The sequence below is a fragment of the Halichoerus grypus genome, chromosome 1 (assembly GCF_964656455.1).
Source record: "Halichoerus grypus chromosome 1, mHalGry1.hap1.1, whole genome shotgun sequence".
Classification (NCBI taxonomy): domain Eukaryota; kingdom Metazoa; phylum Chordata; class Mammalia; order Carnivora; family Phocidae; genus Halichoerus; species Halichoerus grypus.
This window is the reverse complement of record NC_135712.1, coordinates 141,531,273-141,550,460: the sequence shown is the minus strand read 5'-3', so window position 1 is coordinate 141,550,460 and position 19,188 is coordinate 141,531,273. Positions and strand designations below refer to the sequence as shown.

Genomic DNA, 19,188 nt, shown 5'->3' with positions numbered 1-19,188 from the left:
TCTATCTATGAAACTGTCCATCTCCACAGTTAAGGGGGGGTGACAGCCAGCACTTACCTACCGGTGTCAAGTAGTGGCTAAAGAACAATTGCAACTAATACTTTTTTTTTTCTTTTAAAGAATAAAAAAAAAAAACAACAACTCATTTATGCTTGAATGGATTGGAATGGGCTTAGAATAGAGGTTAAGCAGTGGCCTGAGTATCTTATCGAATGTATCAATGAAAAAAACAAAAACTCATTATCAGAAGTTTTAAAACCCCTCACTATAAAAAATGCTCATCAGAATCTGTTGTGACCACCGAAAGATGTAAGAAGTTATATAGACACACACACATACACAATAAAAGGAAAACTGATGTCTAGAAAATACAATATGCAAAATAAACCTAAGAGAATCCTATTTAGGTTTACCAAGAACAGACAGTAAGAAAATACGGAAGTGTTACTCCTTAAAGTACACAAGACCAGCCTCCTCACCTTACAGTGTGTGTGTGTGTGTGTGTGTGTGTGTAAAATGAACTTTGAATTTTAACTGTTTGAATTTTGGTCCACAGCTGTACCTGTCTAAATAAAATTAAAAAATATATTCTGTGATATCAGAAGCAATGCAGGATAATGACATTTGAATTTGGGATAATATGTAATGTTTAAAAATTGATACCCTATGATAAAAGAAATAGAAGGGTGCAAACGTATGTGAAATATATATATAATATCCCAGAACTTATGAGAAAAACTTTTGCTCAAAGTGCCTTTATCTAGCAAACAAAAAACTAACAACACAACCCATTCCATGAAAAATAGTTATTCTATCACTCTCCAGATGTAATTCTCTTTTCAAATTTTTAAAAATTTTTTTAATTTTAATTTTTTAAAAAATATTTTATTTATTTATTTGACACAGAGAGAGAGAGTACAAGTAGGGGGAGTAGCAGAGGGAGAGGGAGAAACAGGCTCTCTGCTGAGCAGGGAACCCGATGCGGGGCTCCATCCCAGGACCCTGGGATCATGACCTGATCCAAAGGCAGACGCTTAACAGACTGAGCCCCAGATATAATTCTATACAGAATAAAATAAATCCACTAGAAGTGTGATCTTTTACCATCCACAGTTAGTTTCATTGATTCTATAAATGCTACAATCACACAGTAAAATTTCTTATCATATAGCTACCTAGAGAAGTGCATGTATATACTTCACTTTACAGAACTGTATGCATCTGCCTAACCTCACCTATTTTAAAACATTAAAGTGCATTATAATATGGCATTTGAAATTCTTTGGTGTCATGAGTAACAGAGAAATGCATCAAAAGTCAAAATTTAAATATTTGGACTCATCTTCTAGGAATGAGTATGGCCCTTATTTTATTTTTGAGTTTTAACTGATGGACTGACAGCCCCAGCACAGCCCCGTACTATTAAAATTGCTGTCCAGGATGGCGATAAGTGTATCCTCGGATGTACTGAGAAAATTCTCTGTAATGCAATGTTCAAAATAGAGAAAGGACCCTACTTTTAACAAATCATGTGACTAATTAATTGGCTTCTCATAAGAATATACTTTGTGTCTCCTTTTGTTTATTACACTATTCACACCTTGCCTGGAACAAGCAGTTGTCTTCCTGGAGAGCCACATAAATCTAGACAGGAACAAACAGCCTCAATATACGATTGACACCCAAACTGTCAAGCCAGCCGCTCTGGTGACAGTCATTTTATAAAACTGCTTAGTCATTCCTGTCTAGCCCTGTGATGCCCAAGTATCCCCTGCTGAGAAGCCATATCATGAAATGTTAATTTGGCTCTTAAAGATAACATGCTTTTAAAAAGTGATAAGAAAGAGAAGTTGAGCTGGGCTCAGACAGACTGTCTCTGTTCCCAGGTTCTGAAAATGCACTCCCAGAAATATTTGCTGTAGCCTTAGGAGCAGCAACATTCCCTGGTAATCCTGATGAAATAACAATTTTCTCCCGTCAGGGAGATGGGGAATGTGTGTGTGTGTGGGGGGGGGGGGGTGAAATGTGTGTGTGTGTGTGTGTGTGTGTGTGTGTGTGTGTGTCCCCATGTATTTCTGGTTAGGAGTTAATGTGAGACTTGGTAAGAAAACATACCCTACAGGCATATGTCCTTAAACTTCACACTTCGCTAAAGTTGTTCCTTTAGCTTTGCTCTCCTCGCAGTCCTCCCCCACCATTTCTTTCCCGCTGCTGCTGTTCAATTTGGCAGCACATTTAGGGATGCCATCTTTATGAGACCTGCCATGTGAAATAAACTCACACTCTATTCTCAGCATCCTCCTTTCTCTTGTCGATCCCCCTTGGAAAAATGTGATAACCTCTGTTTTCGAAAATACTACTGACTTGTGTGTGTATTTGCTTTGAAAATTGAGTCTTTGAAAATGATCCTGAGCCAAGCAACTCACACTTGGGGAACACTGCGGTGAAGAGACGGATCACACAGAGGCTACGAAGAACAAAACAAACCGTCTTGACATCTACTGAAGTGTTATAAATAAAGCTGGTTAGTAAAAAGATGAAAGCGAAGCTTGAGTCTTCACCCCACCATCCTGCCCCCACATGCTAAGTATAATCTTGACTGACCCAGTATCTCTTTGCTTCTTAGAGAAAAGCAGTAAAGTTGAACTGGGTGTTATTAGCCCACAGCAGCAGTGACTCAAATATTTAGCTACTTAGACTTCTACCCTTGTAAAATTTTACACTTGTAAAATTGAGTAATTCCTGGGGTGTATCGGCCTTAGGGCAAATAATGACACATTTCATTCTCAGAATGATAGAATGCATCAGTCTCTATCTCTTCCTGTCCCTCTCTTTTTCTCTTGTCTCTTTTATTCTTTATCCCCCCCCACCTTGAAGTTTTAAACCCCATTTAGACATCCCTTTTGTGGGTAGGGCTGTTGCAAAGGAACACTCATTATTTTAATAAGATACAAATATGAACTAGGACAGAAACATTTCAGAGTGGTACTCAGCATCCTTCCACCCCTTTTCAGTTGCCTGGTTCAATCTAGAAGTGTTTTTGGATGACTATATGGAATAGTTCCGGAGCTCACTCAAATGTAGTATTTACAAGGATGACATGCCTGTTCTTACTCTCCAGCTCCAGCTTCTTCCTGTAGCAGACATCACTAAGCAATTGTGGTACTTTCCCACTCAGTACAGACATAGCCTCAGGATCCTTCTTGACACAGCACTCCCAGCAACCATCAGCCATTATCCATGATCTAGAGCTGGTTTAAAAAATAGCCTCTAATTGTCTTCTTGCATCTGGCCATCCTTCCTTAAGATCACTAAACATGGAGGAAGTTGCAGATCAATAAGCATGAGTCTCTTTACTTTTATTGGAGGTGGTCTTGAGGAAAGCTGGTTAACTTCCATTCCATATATCCTTGCATTCTTCTACTAATTGTGCTGAAGTATTAGAAAATTTAAGAAATCATGAGCTAAGTGCAGGGTATGGGCCATGGCAATTAGACTGAGTAGCATGTCATTTTCATTAAGTAAGAGAGCAGAGAGAAGATAAACATGTCAGCCCCCACAGTTACCATGTGAAGTCCTAGGGGAATCTTATTATTAAATTAAGAAAAGTATCAGGTCTAGTAGTATGTATACATCCATTCAGACATATGTACATTCATTAATTTTAGTGTGATGGCAATGTTCTCTATTTGGATAGGGCTCTGGGTTACACAGGTGGATATATCTGGCAAAGCTCATGGAATGGTATACTTAAGATTCATGTATTTCATTGCATGGAAGTTTCATCCCAAAAGGAAAAAAAAAAGAAATATTGAAGTCTTGTTAATGATATGTATGTTGAGTGTTTAGAAGTGAAACACACTGATGTCTGCAACTGATGTCTTATTAAAAAAAATATGATGAATTGATGAATGGATAAAGCAAAGGGTGTGTAATAAAGCAAGTCTAGTGAGAGATTAATGGTAGAATCTAGAGAGTGAATTCACTGTAAACTTCTTTCCATTTTCTGCACGTGTGAAAATGCTCATAATAAAGTGTTGGGGAAAACTACAATATACTCCTAATCTTGTTGTGAAATACTTGAGACCTACTTGTCCTCTCTCCTGCTCCTTTTTGACCAGAAGCAAGAAATAGCTCAATTAAATGTAATGACTTGTTACTGAAATATCTTGATTTTCGTCTTCATAAAGAAGCATTGGGATGCACCTATGCAACTCTAGCCAGGAGAGAAAAAGACAGACTATTGTACTTAGATTCCACTACTCTCATCACACCCAGAACGAGAGAAGTAGTCCACACCAATATATCTTAACATAGCGCTTTTGTTAGGCAAAGCATCACTCAAATGTAAACATAAAAACATACTTGCCCACCTTGATGAGAACATCACTGACCTTATCTGTTCATTTTTCTTTTTCCCCTCCAAACACACAGACGCTCATGCTGACTTGGCAAACCATGGTTGAGAAACCACTGCTCTGTCAAATCTGCACGGGGACTTCAGAGTCTAAGTGATGGATATTGCGGGGCACAAAGTATTCAAACCTTGGGCTTTTGAAAAACAAGTGCAAAGAGCTCAGTGAAAACCTATTATCAGTGGTAGAATGGAGAAGGCAATGAAATTTTCAATCATACCTCTTCCCCATTTAGTGGTTTGAGGGCAGCTACACATGGCATGTTGAAACAAGGGCATTTTTGAACCAACAGAATCAAGAACAGGATATTTAACCTATTCTATTAATTCCCATTGCAATGTGTGAGCTAACATGCCCTGGCAATAATTTATAACATGACCAAAAAATATATATTGCTTCCCCCCCCCCACCCACTTGCTCTAATCTGGCTTTGGGAACTACAAGTCCCAAGGATCAGGAAGCTATAATATGGCAAATGAGAATCAGTGAGCACACTGCAATACTCTTCAAGGGTTCCCTGCTCAGCTTGTGATTCCATACTTTTTAATTTCCTTGTGCAAACAGTGAACTGAAAAATGGGAAAATCCATTTGGCTAGTCTGAGCTATAAATTAAATCCTTGATTAAATTTTGGCAATTACATCTCCAGGTTGTTTCCATTTCAACATTTAAAATACATTTGAGTAAGCTTCTGAATCATGATCTTGGCAATCTATTGTATGGCAAAATGGACTCTAATAAATACTATTAAGAGGTTAGCTGGTAAATAGAAAAATTGAAGAACACTGAAAACAAATATTTTATCCTTCTTTTAAGTTGTTTGGATATGAGTAAGTTGCTAAGAGGCAGAAAATAAGTATAAAAACCTCATGTATGTTCTTAACCAGTAAAGAGCAATGAAAATCATCAGTGGTTCTTAAACTTTATTATGCACAAAAATCACCCAGAGGTCTTGTTAAAATGCAGAATACTGGGACTCCCCCTCCCCCCAACCCCCCTACCCTTAACCCCACCAGACACTGATTGAGCAGGTTTGGGTGGTGCCCACTAATTTGCATTTCTTTTCTTTTTTAATTACAGTGTAGCTAACATACAGTGTTATATTAGTTTCAGGTTTACAATATAGTGATTCAATAATTCCATATAGTACTCAGTGCTCATCAAGATAAGTATACTCTTAACCCCATCGCCTATTTCACCCATCCCCCTTCCCACCTCCCCTCTAGTAACCATCAGTTTGTTCTCTATAGTGAAGAGTCTGTTCCTTAACTAATGATGTAATGTATGGTGATTAACATAACAATAAAAAATGTACTAATTAAAAAAAACAAAAGAAAAAAAAAGAGTCTGTTCCTTGGTTTGTCTCTCTCTTTTGTTGTTGTTCATTTATTTTGTTTCTTAAATCCCACATATGAGTGAAATCATATGGTATTTGTCTTTCTCTGACTTATTTCGCTCAGCATAATATCTTTAGCTCCATCCATGTTGTTGCAAATGGCAAGATTTTATTCTTTCTTATTGCTGGGTAATATTCCATTTTATATATATAATATATGTTGAATATAAATGGTGAGAGTGGAGATCCTTGTCTTCTTCTTAACCTTAGGGGAAAAGCTCTGTTTTACCCATTGAGTAAGATGTTTCACTGGGATTGTTTTTTTGTTTTTTTGCTTTTTTTTTTTTTTTTAATTAGATCTTTATTATGTTGAAGTATGTTCCTTCTAAACCTACTTTGCTGAGTGTTTTTATCATGAATGGACGTTGTACTTTTCTACATCTATGAGATGATCATATGGTTTTTATTCTTTCTCTTATTGATGTGATGTATCACATTGACTGATTAGCAAATGTTGAACCACTCTTGATCCCAAGGATAAATCCCACTTGGTCAGAGTGAATGATTTTTTTAATGTATTGTTGGATTTGGCTTGCTAATATTTTGTTGAGGATTTTTGCATCTACGTTCATCAGAGGGTATTGGACTGTAGTTCTCTTTTTTTGTGGTGTCTTTATCTGGTTTTGGTATCTGGGTAATTCTACCTTCATAGACCAAATTTTGAAGTTTTCCTTCTATTTTTTGGAATAGTTTGAGAAGAATAGGTATTAACTCTTCCTTAAATGTTTGGCCGAATTCACCTGTGAAGCCATCTGGTCCTAGACTTTTTTTTGTTGGCAGTTTTTTGATTACTGATTCAATTTCATTGCTGGAAATCAGTCTGCTCGAATTTTCTATTTCTTCCTGCTTCAGTTGGTAGGTTATGTTTCTAGGAATTTATTTCTTTTAAGTTGTCTAATTTGCTGGCATATAATTTTTCATAATATTCTCTTACAATCCTTTGTATTTCTGTGGCGTCAGTTGTTATTTCTCCTTTTTCATTTCTGATTTTGTTTATTAGAGTCCTCTCTCTTTTTTTTGGATGGGTCTGGCTAGAGGTTTAGCAGTTTTATTGATCTTTCAAAGAACAAGCTTCTGGTTTCATTGATCTGTTCTACTGTTTTGTTTTGTTTTTAGTTTCTTTATCACTTATTTCTGCTCTAATCTTTATTTTTTCCTTCCTTCTGCTGGTCTTCCATTTTGTTTGTTCGTCTTTTTCTAGCTCCTGTATGTGTAGTTAGTTTATTAGCGATTTCTTGCTTCTTTAGGTAGGCCTGTATTGCTATAAACTTCTCTCTTAGAACAGCTTTTGCTGCATCTCAAAAATTTTGGACTGTTGTGTTTTCATTTTCATTTCTCTACATGTGGTTTTTTATTTCTTCTTTGATTTCTTGGTTGATCCATTCATTGTTTAGTAGCATGTTATTTAACTTCCATGCATTTTTGCTCTTTCTAGATTTTTTTTTTTGTGTTAATTTCTAGTTTCATAGCATTGTGGTCAGAAAAGATGCAGAGTATGACTTTGATCTTTATAAATTTATTTAACTTGCTTTGTGGCCTGATATGTAATCTATTCTGGAGAATGTTCCATGTGCACTTAAAAAGACGGTGTATCATTTTCTCTTATATATCCTGCTGAATATATCTGTTAAATCTATCTGGCCCATTGTGTCATTAAAGCCCACTATTTCCTTGTTGATTTACTGTTTGGATGATCTGTCCATCAACGTAAGTGGGTGTTAAAGTTTCTTACTATTATTGTATTACTATCGATTGTTTCATGTCTGCTGTTAACAGTTTTATGTATTTGGGTGCTCCCATGTTGGGTGCAAAAACATTTACAATTGTTATATCTTCTTGTTGGATTGTCCTCTTTATCACTATATAGTGTCCTTCTTTGTCTCTTGTTACAGTCTTTGTTTTAAAGTCTATTTTGTCTGATACATGTATTGCTACACCAGCTTTCTTTTCACATCCATTTGCATGACAAATGTTTCTCTATCCCCTCACTTTCTTTTCTTTTTTTTTTTTTTAGATTTTATTTATTTGAGAGAGAGAGAGAGAGAGATAGTAAGAGAGAGAGCACAAGTGGGGAGGAGAGGGAGAAGCAGGCTCTGCACAGAGCAGGGAGCCCGATGCGGGACTCGATCCCAGGACCCTGGGATCATGACCTGGGCTGAAGGCAGACGCTTAACCGACTGAGCCACCCAGGTGCCCTCCCCTCACTTTCAATCTGCAGAATATCTTACAGGCAAGCGCATAGATAGACTCTTCCATGACTGGAATGGGTGGATCCACCAAAGCATGGTGGAGGGAGCACAGGGCTTGGTGTAAGCAAGTCAGACAGGTAATGTTGGTGCTGTTCGGGTTCTGGTCAGTGTCAGTGTGTTTATGCTGGGGGGTGGGGAGGGAAATGGAGCCTGCCAGCTCCTTTGTTCTGGGAGGAATCTTCCAATGAAATCTGTCCCTCTGGGACAAGCTCTGAGATGAATAAACTACTCTCCTTCTCAGTTACTTCAGGAGTTTTTCAAACCGCTACTTCTGTACTTTATCTCCATGGGCTGTTTGTTGTACTGTCTCTTTAAGGGTGAGGACTCAGCTTCCTCTCGCCCTCCAGGCTCTCCCAGAACCAAGCCCACTGGTGTTTAAAATTCCAGGCTTTAAGTCCCACTGGTTGAAAGAATTCACAGAATTTGGCCCCTCTAGTTTTCAAAGTGAAATGTTGTGGGGATCTGTCTACCCTGAGCCTACTCCCTGGTGTGATAGTCTGTTTCTTGCCCTTCTCTGCTCCCTCCCTCCCGTGGACTGCCCAAGGTCTGTTTAGTTCCCCATAGCATCTCCACCCTTTCTACTCTTTTCAATGTGGTCTCTTCTCGACCTTCAGTTATGGAGTTTGTCTGCCAGTCTTTGGGTCACTTTTTGAATTATTTACACTGATGTGGGTGTTATCTAGTATCCGTGGGATGAGGTGAGCTTAGGGTCCTCATACTCTGGCCATATTCCCAGCCTCCCTCCAAATTTGCATTTCTGACAAGCTTTCAGGTGATGTTGATGCTGTATGTGATCATAGGACCATTTGGAGCAATGCTTGTCCAACCTTTCAGATACAAGCAAGCACAACTAAAAGGTTGTTGTAAGGTTCAGGAAATAACAGAAGATAACCATAAATCATCTGTCCAGCTTTTAAAGATATCCAGAAATGTGACTTCATCAGATGAAGCAATAATCAGTCAGTGGTTTATAGTTCCTACTGAGAGGTGGATCTCAATAAAATTAAGAGATAGGCCCCCAGACTTCACATGCTGTACTCTTTTCCTATTGAGGTAATATAAACTTCTTCCCCCTTGAGGAGCCCCATAACCTGTAGCCCTCTGCCCAATGTCAATCAAACTTTTTAAAGGAAATTATCAGCTAACGCATTCTCTTTTCATTGTGGTATTACCTCATGGGGGGCAGAATATTTTGTTTCCTCATCAAAGCAATAACATTTTAATCATGGAAATTATGGCATCAATCCCTGAGATAATGGGAAGCACTTACAGAGCAGGGGAACAAGTAGCCTTTCCGAGTCCCCTGATATCACAAGTGGGTGGCCCCTCCCTACAAGGAAGCCCAACCCTGCTTTCGCCATCTGGAGATTTCTACTGATGCAACTCAAGTCAGTTTTCATTTGTGCTATAATCACTGGAGACAAAGAATCTCAGCTGGTTATTAATCTCATCTGTATCACAAGTAGTAGAGTACTAAATCTCCCCTCTGACTTTTCTTCTCCAAGAAAAATCCTATCAGTGTCCTTAGTGTTTGGTATAGGTGTGCTTCCTAACCCCTAATGATATTATAAATCTCCTTTAAATTCTCTCAAAATTGAGTTCATGTAAGTACTTGAAAGCCAAGTCCCTATGTGAAATATTTTTTTTAAATCTCCTGTCTTTACCTCTCTCCCACCATCCCCAATCCAATAGGATATTTTCTAATAACCAAAGTTGCAATGAATCATGTGTTGACAGGGGTTGAAAAATGGGAAAAAAACAAAAACAAAAACAAAAACCCTTAATACCAGCCTGACCAGAACTAAGCATAGGGGAAGGATTGTTGCCAGGGTCCTGCATAGACTAATCTTAGCCCTATGGATGCTTTTAAATAAATAAGGTGATAGTAGCTAGCATTTCTATTTATGGTTCGCATGTAACTTACTCATAGCTTTGGGTAGGTTATTTACTTAATTCCTGCAAGAACTTTGTAAAGAAATTGAGATTCAGAGTTTTCGTATTCTAACTGGGGTCACAGCGCTGGTGTGTGACTGGCTTCCAGGTAGCTTTGCCATAAACACCTTTGCCATACACACCTTTACTGCAAACATTTTCACCACAGACATTTTTGTCACATAACTATTTGGCTATAAGATAATTTTGCTGTAAATGATAAAATAACTGGTTGATAGTTTTATTTCATTTCTTCATTGACAAATCAACTACCTTTGGAAGAGTGAAAGTATTGAAGCTACTAGTTGTCAGTCTGGTTTTATTTTTCCATTGAAAAAATTCCCATTTTTATATTATATAAATCTTAGCTAGCTTTTATGATGGTCTATACAGTGACAATCATATGTGGTGATTTTAAAATAGTAGGTGATAACAACTATGTATATCAACTTGACAGAAAATATTGTGATAAAACTTACTAGAAGCGTGAAATAAGAGAGTGCAAAGCCAGATTGCATACTATGCTGTATTAGATAATGAATGACAGTGACACAATTACATTACCATGAGGCCAAATGTTACAAGGATACAAAGCTCAGTTACAAAGGCGTTACAGAATTAGCATTTCGCCCACTGTTTCCATAGATCTTTGCGACATCCATCAGTGAAACAGGACGATATGCCAAGAACAGTGTGGAAGGCTTTCCTAATGCAATACAAAGCTCAGTTACCAAGACTCCTCCCAGTATTTGGAAAACTGATATCTCTCTCAATGAAGGAAGGGATTAATAATTAATTTTATTATTATTTTCTTTTATGTTTCATTATGTCCTTTTTAATGTCCTTCTTTTATTTTTCATTATTTTATCTTTGATGGCAAAATTACCTTATAGCAATTTCATTAATGTTTTTTAACGTTTCATTATGTCTTTTTTAATATCCCTCTCTTATTTTTTATTATTTTATCTTTGATGACAAAATTGCCTTACAGCCAATTAGTTATGCAGCCAAAACGCTTGAGGCAAAGATGTCTATGGCAAAGATGTTCCAGCAAACAACAACAACAAAACAGATGTGGTGAGACAGAGCAGTAGTTCAAGTCTGGCCCAAGCCCCACTCTGAGGCTTTTCCTATTACATTTCACTAACCCCCAAAGTATAACAACTCCTTAGATTATCCTCCGTTCTTATAGCTAGTTTTCAAGAAAACTGCCCCAGATTGCATGTGGAAAAAGTGCACGTTTTCTGGAAAACGCAATTAAATAAAGAATTTTTAAAAAATGGGAAGCTAGGGTATCTATAAAAAAAAAAAAAAAAAAAAAACTGGGAAAACACTATAACTCCAGACAACAGATGTTGATGCATATCTGCCAAATACAGTGAAATCTGGAATGAGAAGTAGAATACATACTCCTGAAAACAAGTCACAGATATGGTGGACAGGCTTTAGGAAAATCACAACAAACAAAGATACTCAAAGGTGTAATCGAACATTTCTAAAATAATAATAATAATAACTTCCATAAACATAAATCAAAATGGAATACCACATTTTAGTAAAAAATTGATACAAAACAAATGATAGCAATTGGATTTCAGGGATAAGAAAAGAACTTTTGAGACATCCATCCTGAAAAAGAAATTTAGCCATCGGGTAGAAAATCAGTATTACTTCAGCAACACTAACACCAGAAAATAAAACAAAACAAAAACAAAGCAAAACAAAAAACCAAAAAACTGCAGGGCAATGAGGCTTGAAGAGGGGGAAATGACTCACAAATTTTATACCCAGTATAGTTATCAATCATGTATAATGTGAAAAAAAAATAGAGATTCTGAAATATGCACACATTGGACCATAACACTCATGATGGTTTCTCTATAAACTACTAGTTTATGAAATACAGAAAACTGTGATATAAATAAAAATGAGAATTCAAGAACTGTACAGCCATTATATAAAATGATCGAAAATGAATACTGATTTCATTTGAATGCAGAACTAAAACTGAATACTTTTGATTATAATGACTTTATAACAAAAGGTAAATATTATGAAGTTGGATGTAAAAACAATAATATAAATAATTGAATTTGGAAGCTGGAGAAGAGAGGTAATGGGAGGAAAAGTAAGTTTGCTGTTTTCTTTATTTTTAATAACTGTCTAAATTATAGATGGATCTGTATTATTTAATTTTTAAAAGTAACCTGTAGAAGAGCTAAAAAAAAAAAGACTAAACCCCTCTCAAATAACCAGAACAAGCAAGAATAACAACAAATACAACAGCAAAATACATAATAATACAAAATAAATAAAACAAAGTAGGCATTTAACAATAGGATACATAAGCATAAAGACATTCATGTAAAAATTGAGATGTTCTACTGAAAAACAGCATCCTGGAGTAGGACTTCACTAAATAGTACTCAATAAAAGGAGTTCCATTTATAATAGAGGCAGGAGGAGACATGACTTCAGGCCTGAATTTTAGGGCTATCATAATGAAGTACCACACACTGTGTGACTTAATAGAAATTTATCATCTCTCAGTTATGGAGGCTAGAAGTACAAGGTCAAGGTGTCAGCAGGGTTGGTTCTTTCTGGGGGCAGTGAGTGGGAATCTGTTCCCCGACTCTGCCCTAGCTCTAGCGGTTTGTGGGCAATCTTTGGCATGACTTGGGGTGCAGAAGTATCACCCCAATCTCTGCCTCTCTTTTTTTTTTTTAGCCTTTTGATTTTTTTTTCCTACTTGAGAAAGCTTCAATTTTTAAATTTAGCTTTCTGACTCTGTGCTTGTGCCATCAACATTTTCACAACAATTTTATGCTCCTCAGTGTGGAAAGCATGCTTGATCCTGTCACAGACACACTTAGCACACATGGAACCACCAAAGGCCCTGTTGACAGAGTTTTTTTCATTTTATTTTTATATTTTAAAGATTTATTTATTTATTTTAGAGAGAGTGAGAGAGAGAGAGAGAGCGAGAGCACAAGCTGGAGGGACAGAGGGAAAGGGAGAGAGAATCTCAAGCAGACTCCATGCCAATGTGGAGCCTGATACAGGGCTTGATCCCAGGACCCTGAGATCACAACCTGAGCCAAAACCAACAGTCGGGCATTCAACTGACTGAGCCAGCCAGGTGCCCCAGGTTTTTGTCATTTTAGACAACCTCAGAGGAATTTTAGGTCTCATGGCACAAACTCCTAGGCACATGCCACATGTGGATTTTGCTGCTTCCCCAACCTTTCTGGTCTAAAGGTAAACAATTCTATCACCAGGGGTTTCCAATAACCTGGCTTTGTTAGAGGACAGCCTATTGTAGGACAGCCTATGGCCATATGTCAAATGCTGGACCATTCTGAATGCCACTAGACAATGTCCCCAGAAGAGGAAAAAGAAAACTTCTGCCTTTATTTTCATATGGTGTTTTCCCTATATGTGTGTCTGTCTCCAAATCTCCTCTTTCTATAAAGACATCAGTCATACTGGGTTAGGGGGTCTATCCTATTCCAGTATGACATCACCTTAACCTAATTACATCTGATACAACCCTATTCCCAAATACGGTCACAATCTGGGGTACTGGGGAACTTAGATTTCAACAAATGAATTTTGAGGGTACACAATTCAACCCATAATAAAGTCCCTTTCTGCCTCATGTGCAGTTGGCAATATATTAAATATTATTTGCTATGTATGAAAGTTTTCGATCATCACCAGAGACCAATCAACAATTACAAAGTGTGACTTCATGGTCACTCTGTGTTAAAAAGATCAGAAACTGGCAAAACAAAACAAAAATACCCTGCCAAATGGCAGCTTTATATAAAACACTGTAATTTGAAGCTTGGCAAAGAACACCAAGGCAGAATGTCTTCAGAAAGACAGCTAGGCATGATTCTATGAAAGGGTACTTGCCAGTGGAGTCAAAGTTCAACAATGCTATATGGATACTGATGTGTTCAGTCAGCTCCAATAAGAAGCTAGTCCTTCTTCCTTTGGATGGGTGGTTTCAAAAATAAAAACAAAGACACTAGTGCTGAGTGTGGGAAGGAAATTAAAAAGGACGAAGAAAGTGGAATGAGGGAAGAATCTAGAATCATGCCAAAAGCTTAACGAATCACCCATGGAGCCCTCATAATGGTCTGGGAGTCATTAATCTAATACTCCAGTGAGATCTCTGTTCTCAAACTGTTAATTTTTATCTACCGCCTGCTTTGGACTCCCATTTTAGTAGGTACCAAGGGAAATTACAAAGACAGTAAAAGTGGTCCTGAATTTCTTTTATTTTGCTGAGCTTAGCAACACTGACTACTAGGGTCAGTCACTATAGTGACTCTAGGGTGAGAACACTAGGTTTATTCCCAACAAGCAACATGACCTTGGACAAGGCACTTAGATAGATGGCTTTGTGCGACCCAATTTTGTCCACAGTACAATGAGGCAACTCATGTGAGGCTCAAAGACAAGGGGTGAAAAAAAAAGGATATGGGTGGTGTCTTAGGTTGGTGTCGCCAGGAGCAGGGCCTAAGAGAGAGAGAGGTCCAAGTGCATATGGCTTACTGAGGGGCGAGTCAAGGAAAGGGAAGCATGGGAGAGAATCATGAAGCACTGAGCAAACATGTAGTCTCAGGTGAAGTCCAGCCTTGGTCTCTTCCATGGAGGGCTCTGCAGCATATTCCCCACCGTAGGTTTGAGACAAGGGAGATGGCCTTTCATACTTCCATATCAAGTGATCACCGCAGCAGGCTCCCCCAGAGTGTGTGAGACAACTCCTTGCAGCCTAAGGAAATTCTCAGGAGAACAGGGCAGTTGTAGGCCAGTAGCAACCAACACTCCAGCAACTAGGGTTGAGCGACTAACCTGGCAGAGGGGAAGCAGATGGGGCACAGCAGTACCCCAGTAGTACTCCAAACAGCTAGGGATTTAATGCCCCAACACCACTCCCTGCTACCACGTTGCCTCCATTTTATAATGAACTTATTTGCTTTCCAAACTTCAGTTCCATAACTGAAGAATATTTGAAAAAAAATTGCAGGTGGAATGCCAAGGATCACTTAGGCTCTGACATTCTGACTTCTGATTGTTTTATGATGTGTCCTCATGCCTGTGCAGGTCATTTGCCCCCTTTCTTGCAGCTTCATTGTGTATTCATCTGTATCCCAGGTGCTGAGACCCTGAAAACTACATTTCCTGGATTTCCCAGCTGACTTCCGGTTGGGTCTGCCAATGCCAAGAACTAGTGGGAGGCTGGAAGATAGGAAGAAGGAAAGCGCTTTCTCTCTTGTGGCCTCTGTAGGGGTCACCAGCATCAGTGGCCAGCTATAGTTTCCAATGACCTTCAGCAGCTCCCAGTCAGTGGCTAGCCCCGGCACTATTGCCTGAAATGGCAGGGCCAGCCTGGGCCAGCAGGTACAACTGGCTGCTCTCACAGGGGGACTGGTGGCGGTTTCAACAGTAGCAGAGTCTTGCAGCACAGCTACAGGTAAGTGTTACCTGCTAACACCCCGTCCTCAGTTTTGTTTGGCCAGCCTGAGGGGTAGTAGCACTTTGTTGCTATTACTGATCTCTGAGTTACTTTACCCCCTGCAGTCCTAAGTTTCTTTGCTTTTTTTTTTAAACTAATTTTTTGGCAAAGAATTCTTGTGTTAAAGATTCTTAGTCTGAAATACCTAGAATAATTTTCTTTTTCTGTCTGAATGCTGATTGATATGATATCAAACACTATGGTTTATAATGAGAATGACATCAGAGACACTGAATAGGTGGCTAATTGCGTAGCTCAGAAATAATAAAGGAGGTGTCTTGTGGGGCATCTGCTACCCTGATTCTGGTAGGTTACTCTTTGTCCTATTTCCTGAGTTGAAATTTATATATACGTGACTTAAAAAGAACACTTCTTTTGTTTACTTCTTTTGTTTTGTGTTACAGTTTTTCATGAATATGATTTGCTATCCTTAGTGGATTGCTGAAGGTTTTATGTTTAATTTGTACATTTTTACCTTTTATCCTACAAATTTAAATGGACAAATAGAAGTATACAGAATTCTGCAGATAAAAGCAAAACCAAAGACCAGAGAAAGACCATGTTAAAGCTGCAGATATGCATCGATAATGGTAATGTGTGCTACTAGAGTGTTGCTGCAGAAGAGTTTTCTTCAGAGTCTTGCCAGTTAGTATTTTCAGCATAATTTCTTCTATGACAGAAAGTGTGTATTTCACATCTTTGCCTTACACCATAACACATAACGTATCATATAAAATATCGGCTCTATGCATATTTACTAGAATAGCATCAATCATCATTTCTCAACTATTTGCATCAAATCACCTCGAAGCCTTGTTAAAAAAAAAATTATCTTGGAGGAAGCCTGCTTCTCCCTCTCCCACTCCCCCTGCTTGTGTTCCCTCTCTATGTCTCTCGCTGTCAAATAAAATCTTTAAAAAAAAAAAAAAAAAAAAAAAAAATTATCTTGGGTGATTGGGCCCCACTCTCAGAGTTTCTGATTCAGAAGTCTGAATTTACATTTCAAACAAGTTCACAAGTAATACTGATGTTGTTGGGCTAGGGACCACATGTTCAGAACCTATAGGATAGATTATAAAATCTCTGAGAGTTAAATATGATAAATGATGGATTCTTACCAAAGAAAAATAGGTATTTCCCAACCTATGTCAGTGTCAACCTGATAATAGGTAGAGAGCTCTATTTTTTAAAAGTATATTCCATCACATACCAAAAGCCAGACCTCATTCATTCATCACCAATGTTTTCCACCAATTTCTTTGGGAGTGAGGGAACAAGCACATTATTCCCCAGGTTTTTTGAGGCAGAAAAAAGATTTGGTTAAATATTAATTTACACATCCAGATAATTTCAACAACTGGCTGAGTACAAAGATAGGGCAGTAAAACTTTTTTCATTCTTATTTTCCCTGTTCAGTGCCAGTGGGATAATCCCTGATCTTAGTAGATTATTAAATTGAACAGATCAGTAGGGCTTAAGTAAATGATTGAACTGCAAAGCAAAAGAATCTTTTGAGGGCTAATAATTAATATTTATGATGGTCTAATTCCTACTTGTACAATAACACTAAATACAGTTTAAAACTATTTCTATACAAAATAACCAATTTGAAAAAAAATATGTTCTCTTGGCAGGTTTATATAGCTATTAATAAAAAAAGTTATGAAATGAATGCCGATGAGGCAAATGACATATGTTCAATTATATTAATATTCAACTAATAGAGAGAATGATTAAAAGATAATACTGGCTTTACATAATCACACTCAATTGTGTGACATTCCTTTCCATGCAAGTATAGAAAAGAGTCACCTTTTTCTCTATTCCACCTATTTGCCACGCAAGATTCTAGAACCCCAAGACACACATTTCTACTGACATAGTGAAAATGTTCAAGAGACTTGTGAAAATATAAAATGCAATAAATATGCATGTATTCATTCAGTAAACAAATGCTGAACACCCCCTAGGTGCCAGGGACGGTTCTGTGCCCTGGGCATATAGCCGTGACAATCCCAAAGATCCCTTCCCTCAGTGAAGTTTCACTCTAGTGGGTAGAAATAAACAATCAAAAAAGTGAATTACTTAATATATTGTAAGCAGTATGAGGAAAAATAATGTGGAGATGAGGACAGGAAGTACTGAGATAAGGGTGATATAATTTTCAATGGGGTATTCAGGAAATTCCTTTGGAGAAGGTGACATTTGAACAAACACTTTAAAGAGATAAGGAAGCAAAAATTTGGGAGAATACCAATCCAGGAAGAGGAAATGCCATGTGCACAAGCTCTGATACCCGAATATGCCTCTGGAGCTCCCCAAACAGCAGAGAACCCAGAAGAAATGTAACAGAGTAAGTAAGGGAAAAGGGTAGGAGAGATGAGGAGAGTGTGAACTAGAGAGCAGCAATAAATATTCTAAGGCCTTGTCAATTAGTTTAAAGTCTGGCTTTTACTCTGAGTGAGATGTGGAGCCATTGAAGGGAATCTTATTAAACATTAGATATGAACTGGTACTTTCAGATAATGGCACTGGTATTTAATTAAGATTAGAAACTTTATCTGTACCACACAGTTGGAAACTTTCATATAGAATCCCGACCACAGTACCAGATAGGAGTGAATAACTAATATTTTTCTTTTTCCTTGGGGCGCCTGGGTGGCTCAGTCGTTAAGCGTCTACCTTCAGCTCAGGTCATGATCCCAGGGTCCTGAGATCGAGCCCCGCATCGGGCTCCCTGCTCCATGGGAAGCCTGCTTCTCCCTCTCCCACTCCCCCTGCTTGTGTTCCCTCTCTCGCTGTGTCTCTCTCTGTCAAATAAATAAATAAAATCTTTAAAAATAATAATAATAATTTTTTTTTCTTTTTGGAGCATATAAAACGTTTGAAATGAAAAAGATCAAACTGTTTTTAACCGGTGACCAACAAGCTGTCCTCAAAATGAAATGGGTTCTGAGTAAGTTATAAAACCCCAAAGAGAAACAGAGAACTTAGTGCTTACTTATTTAGAGCAACTGTTTATCCTATCATCAGTTTTGTTTGCATAGAAGAGGCTATTATCAGAATGTTTATGTTCATGATATCATTCCTGACAAACTGACTATTTTAAGCTGGGAGGGACAGGAATTGGGAAGGAGAGAAGGAAAAAGAATCCTAAATTATTGAAATATTTCTTTGGTGTAAAATGTTAGAATCATTAAATCTACCTAAGGTTGAAATATGTAAACTATTTTACTTTCAAAACATAATAATGTCTTACAAGAAAAAAATGACAGAATTCAATTATGACACGAGTCACTGATATATAATGGGTTGTATTTTCCTCTGAGGCTATGTAGAATTTATTTGTTCTTCAGTGGTCTCGTGTTAATAAGATCCCAATAAAAATAGCAAAGAAAAGGTTCGATCCACCCAGCCTTCCACATGCAGAATAATAGGTAAATATTTATCTCCTGGCATTTATCTTACCAGAAATCTGGTAAGAACTGGTTTCTAGGAGAATAGAAATGCCTTATTCTGGTTATGAGGGTCTTCACCAGTTATTATATGCATTTCTTTAGCTGGTATTACCTAAAGAACCAGGTTATTTTCACTAAGCATTATTCTTCACCATTACTTCTACTCCTCCTACTCATACTTGGGCTTTAAATACTATTCCTTTCTTTTTCCT

General features: G+C 37.7%; 1 protein-coding gene across 21 annotated transcripts in view; it reads right to left on the bottom strand.

Annotated features, from left to right (window-relative positions):
- Positions 1–19,188, bottom strand: part of RBMS3 (RNA binding motif single stranded interacting protein 3) — a 1,332,425-nt gene that overhangs the window by 321,186 nt on the left and 992,051 nt on the right. The gene's annotated exons all lie outside the window — the stretch shown is intronic.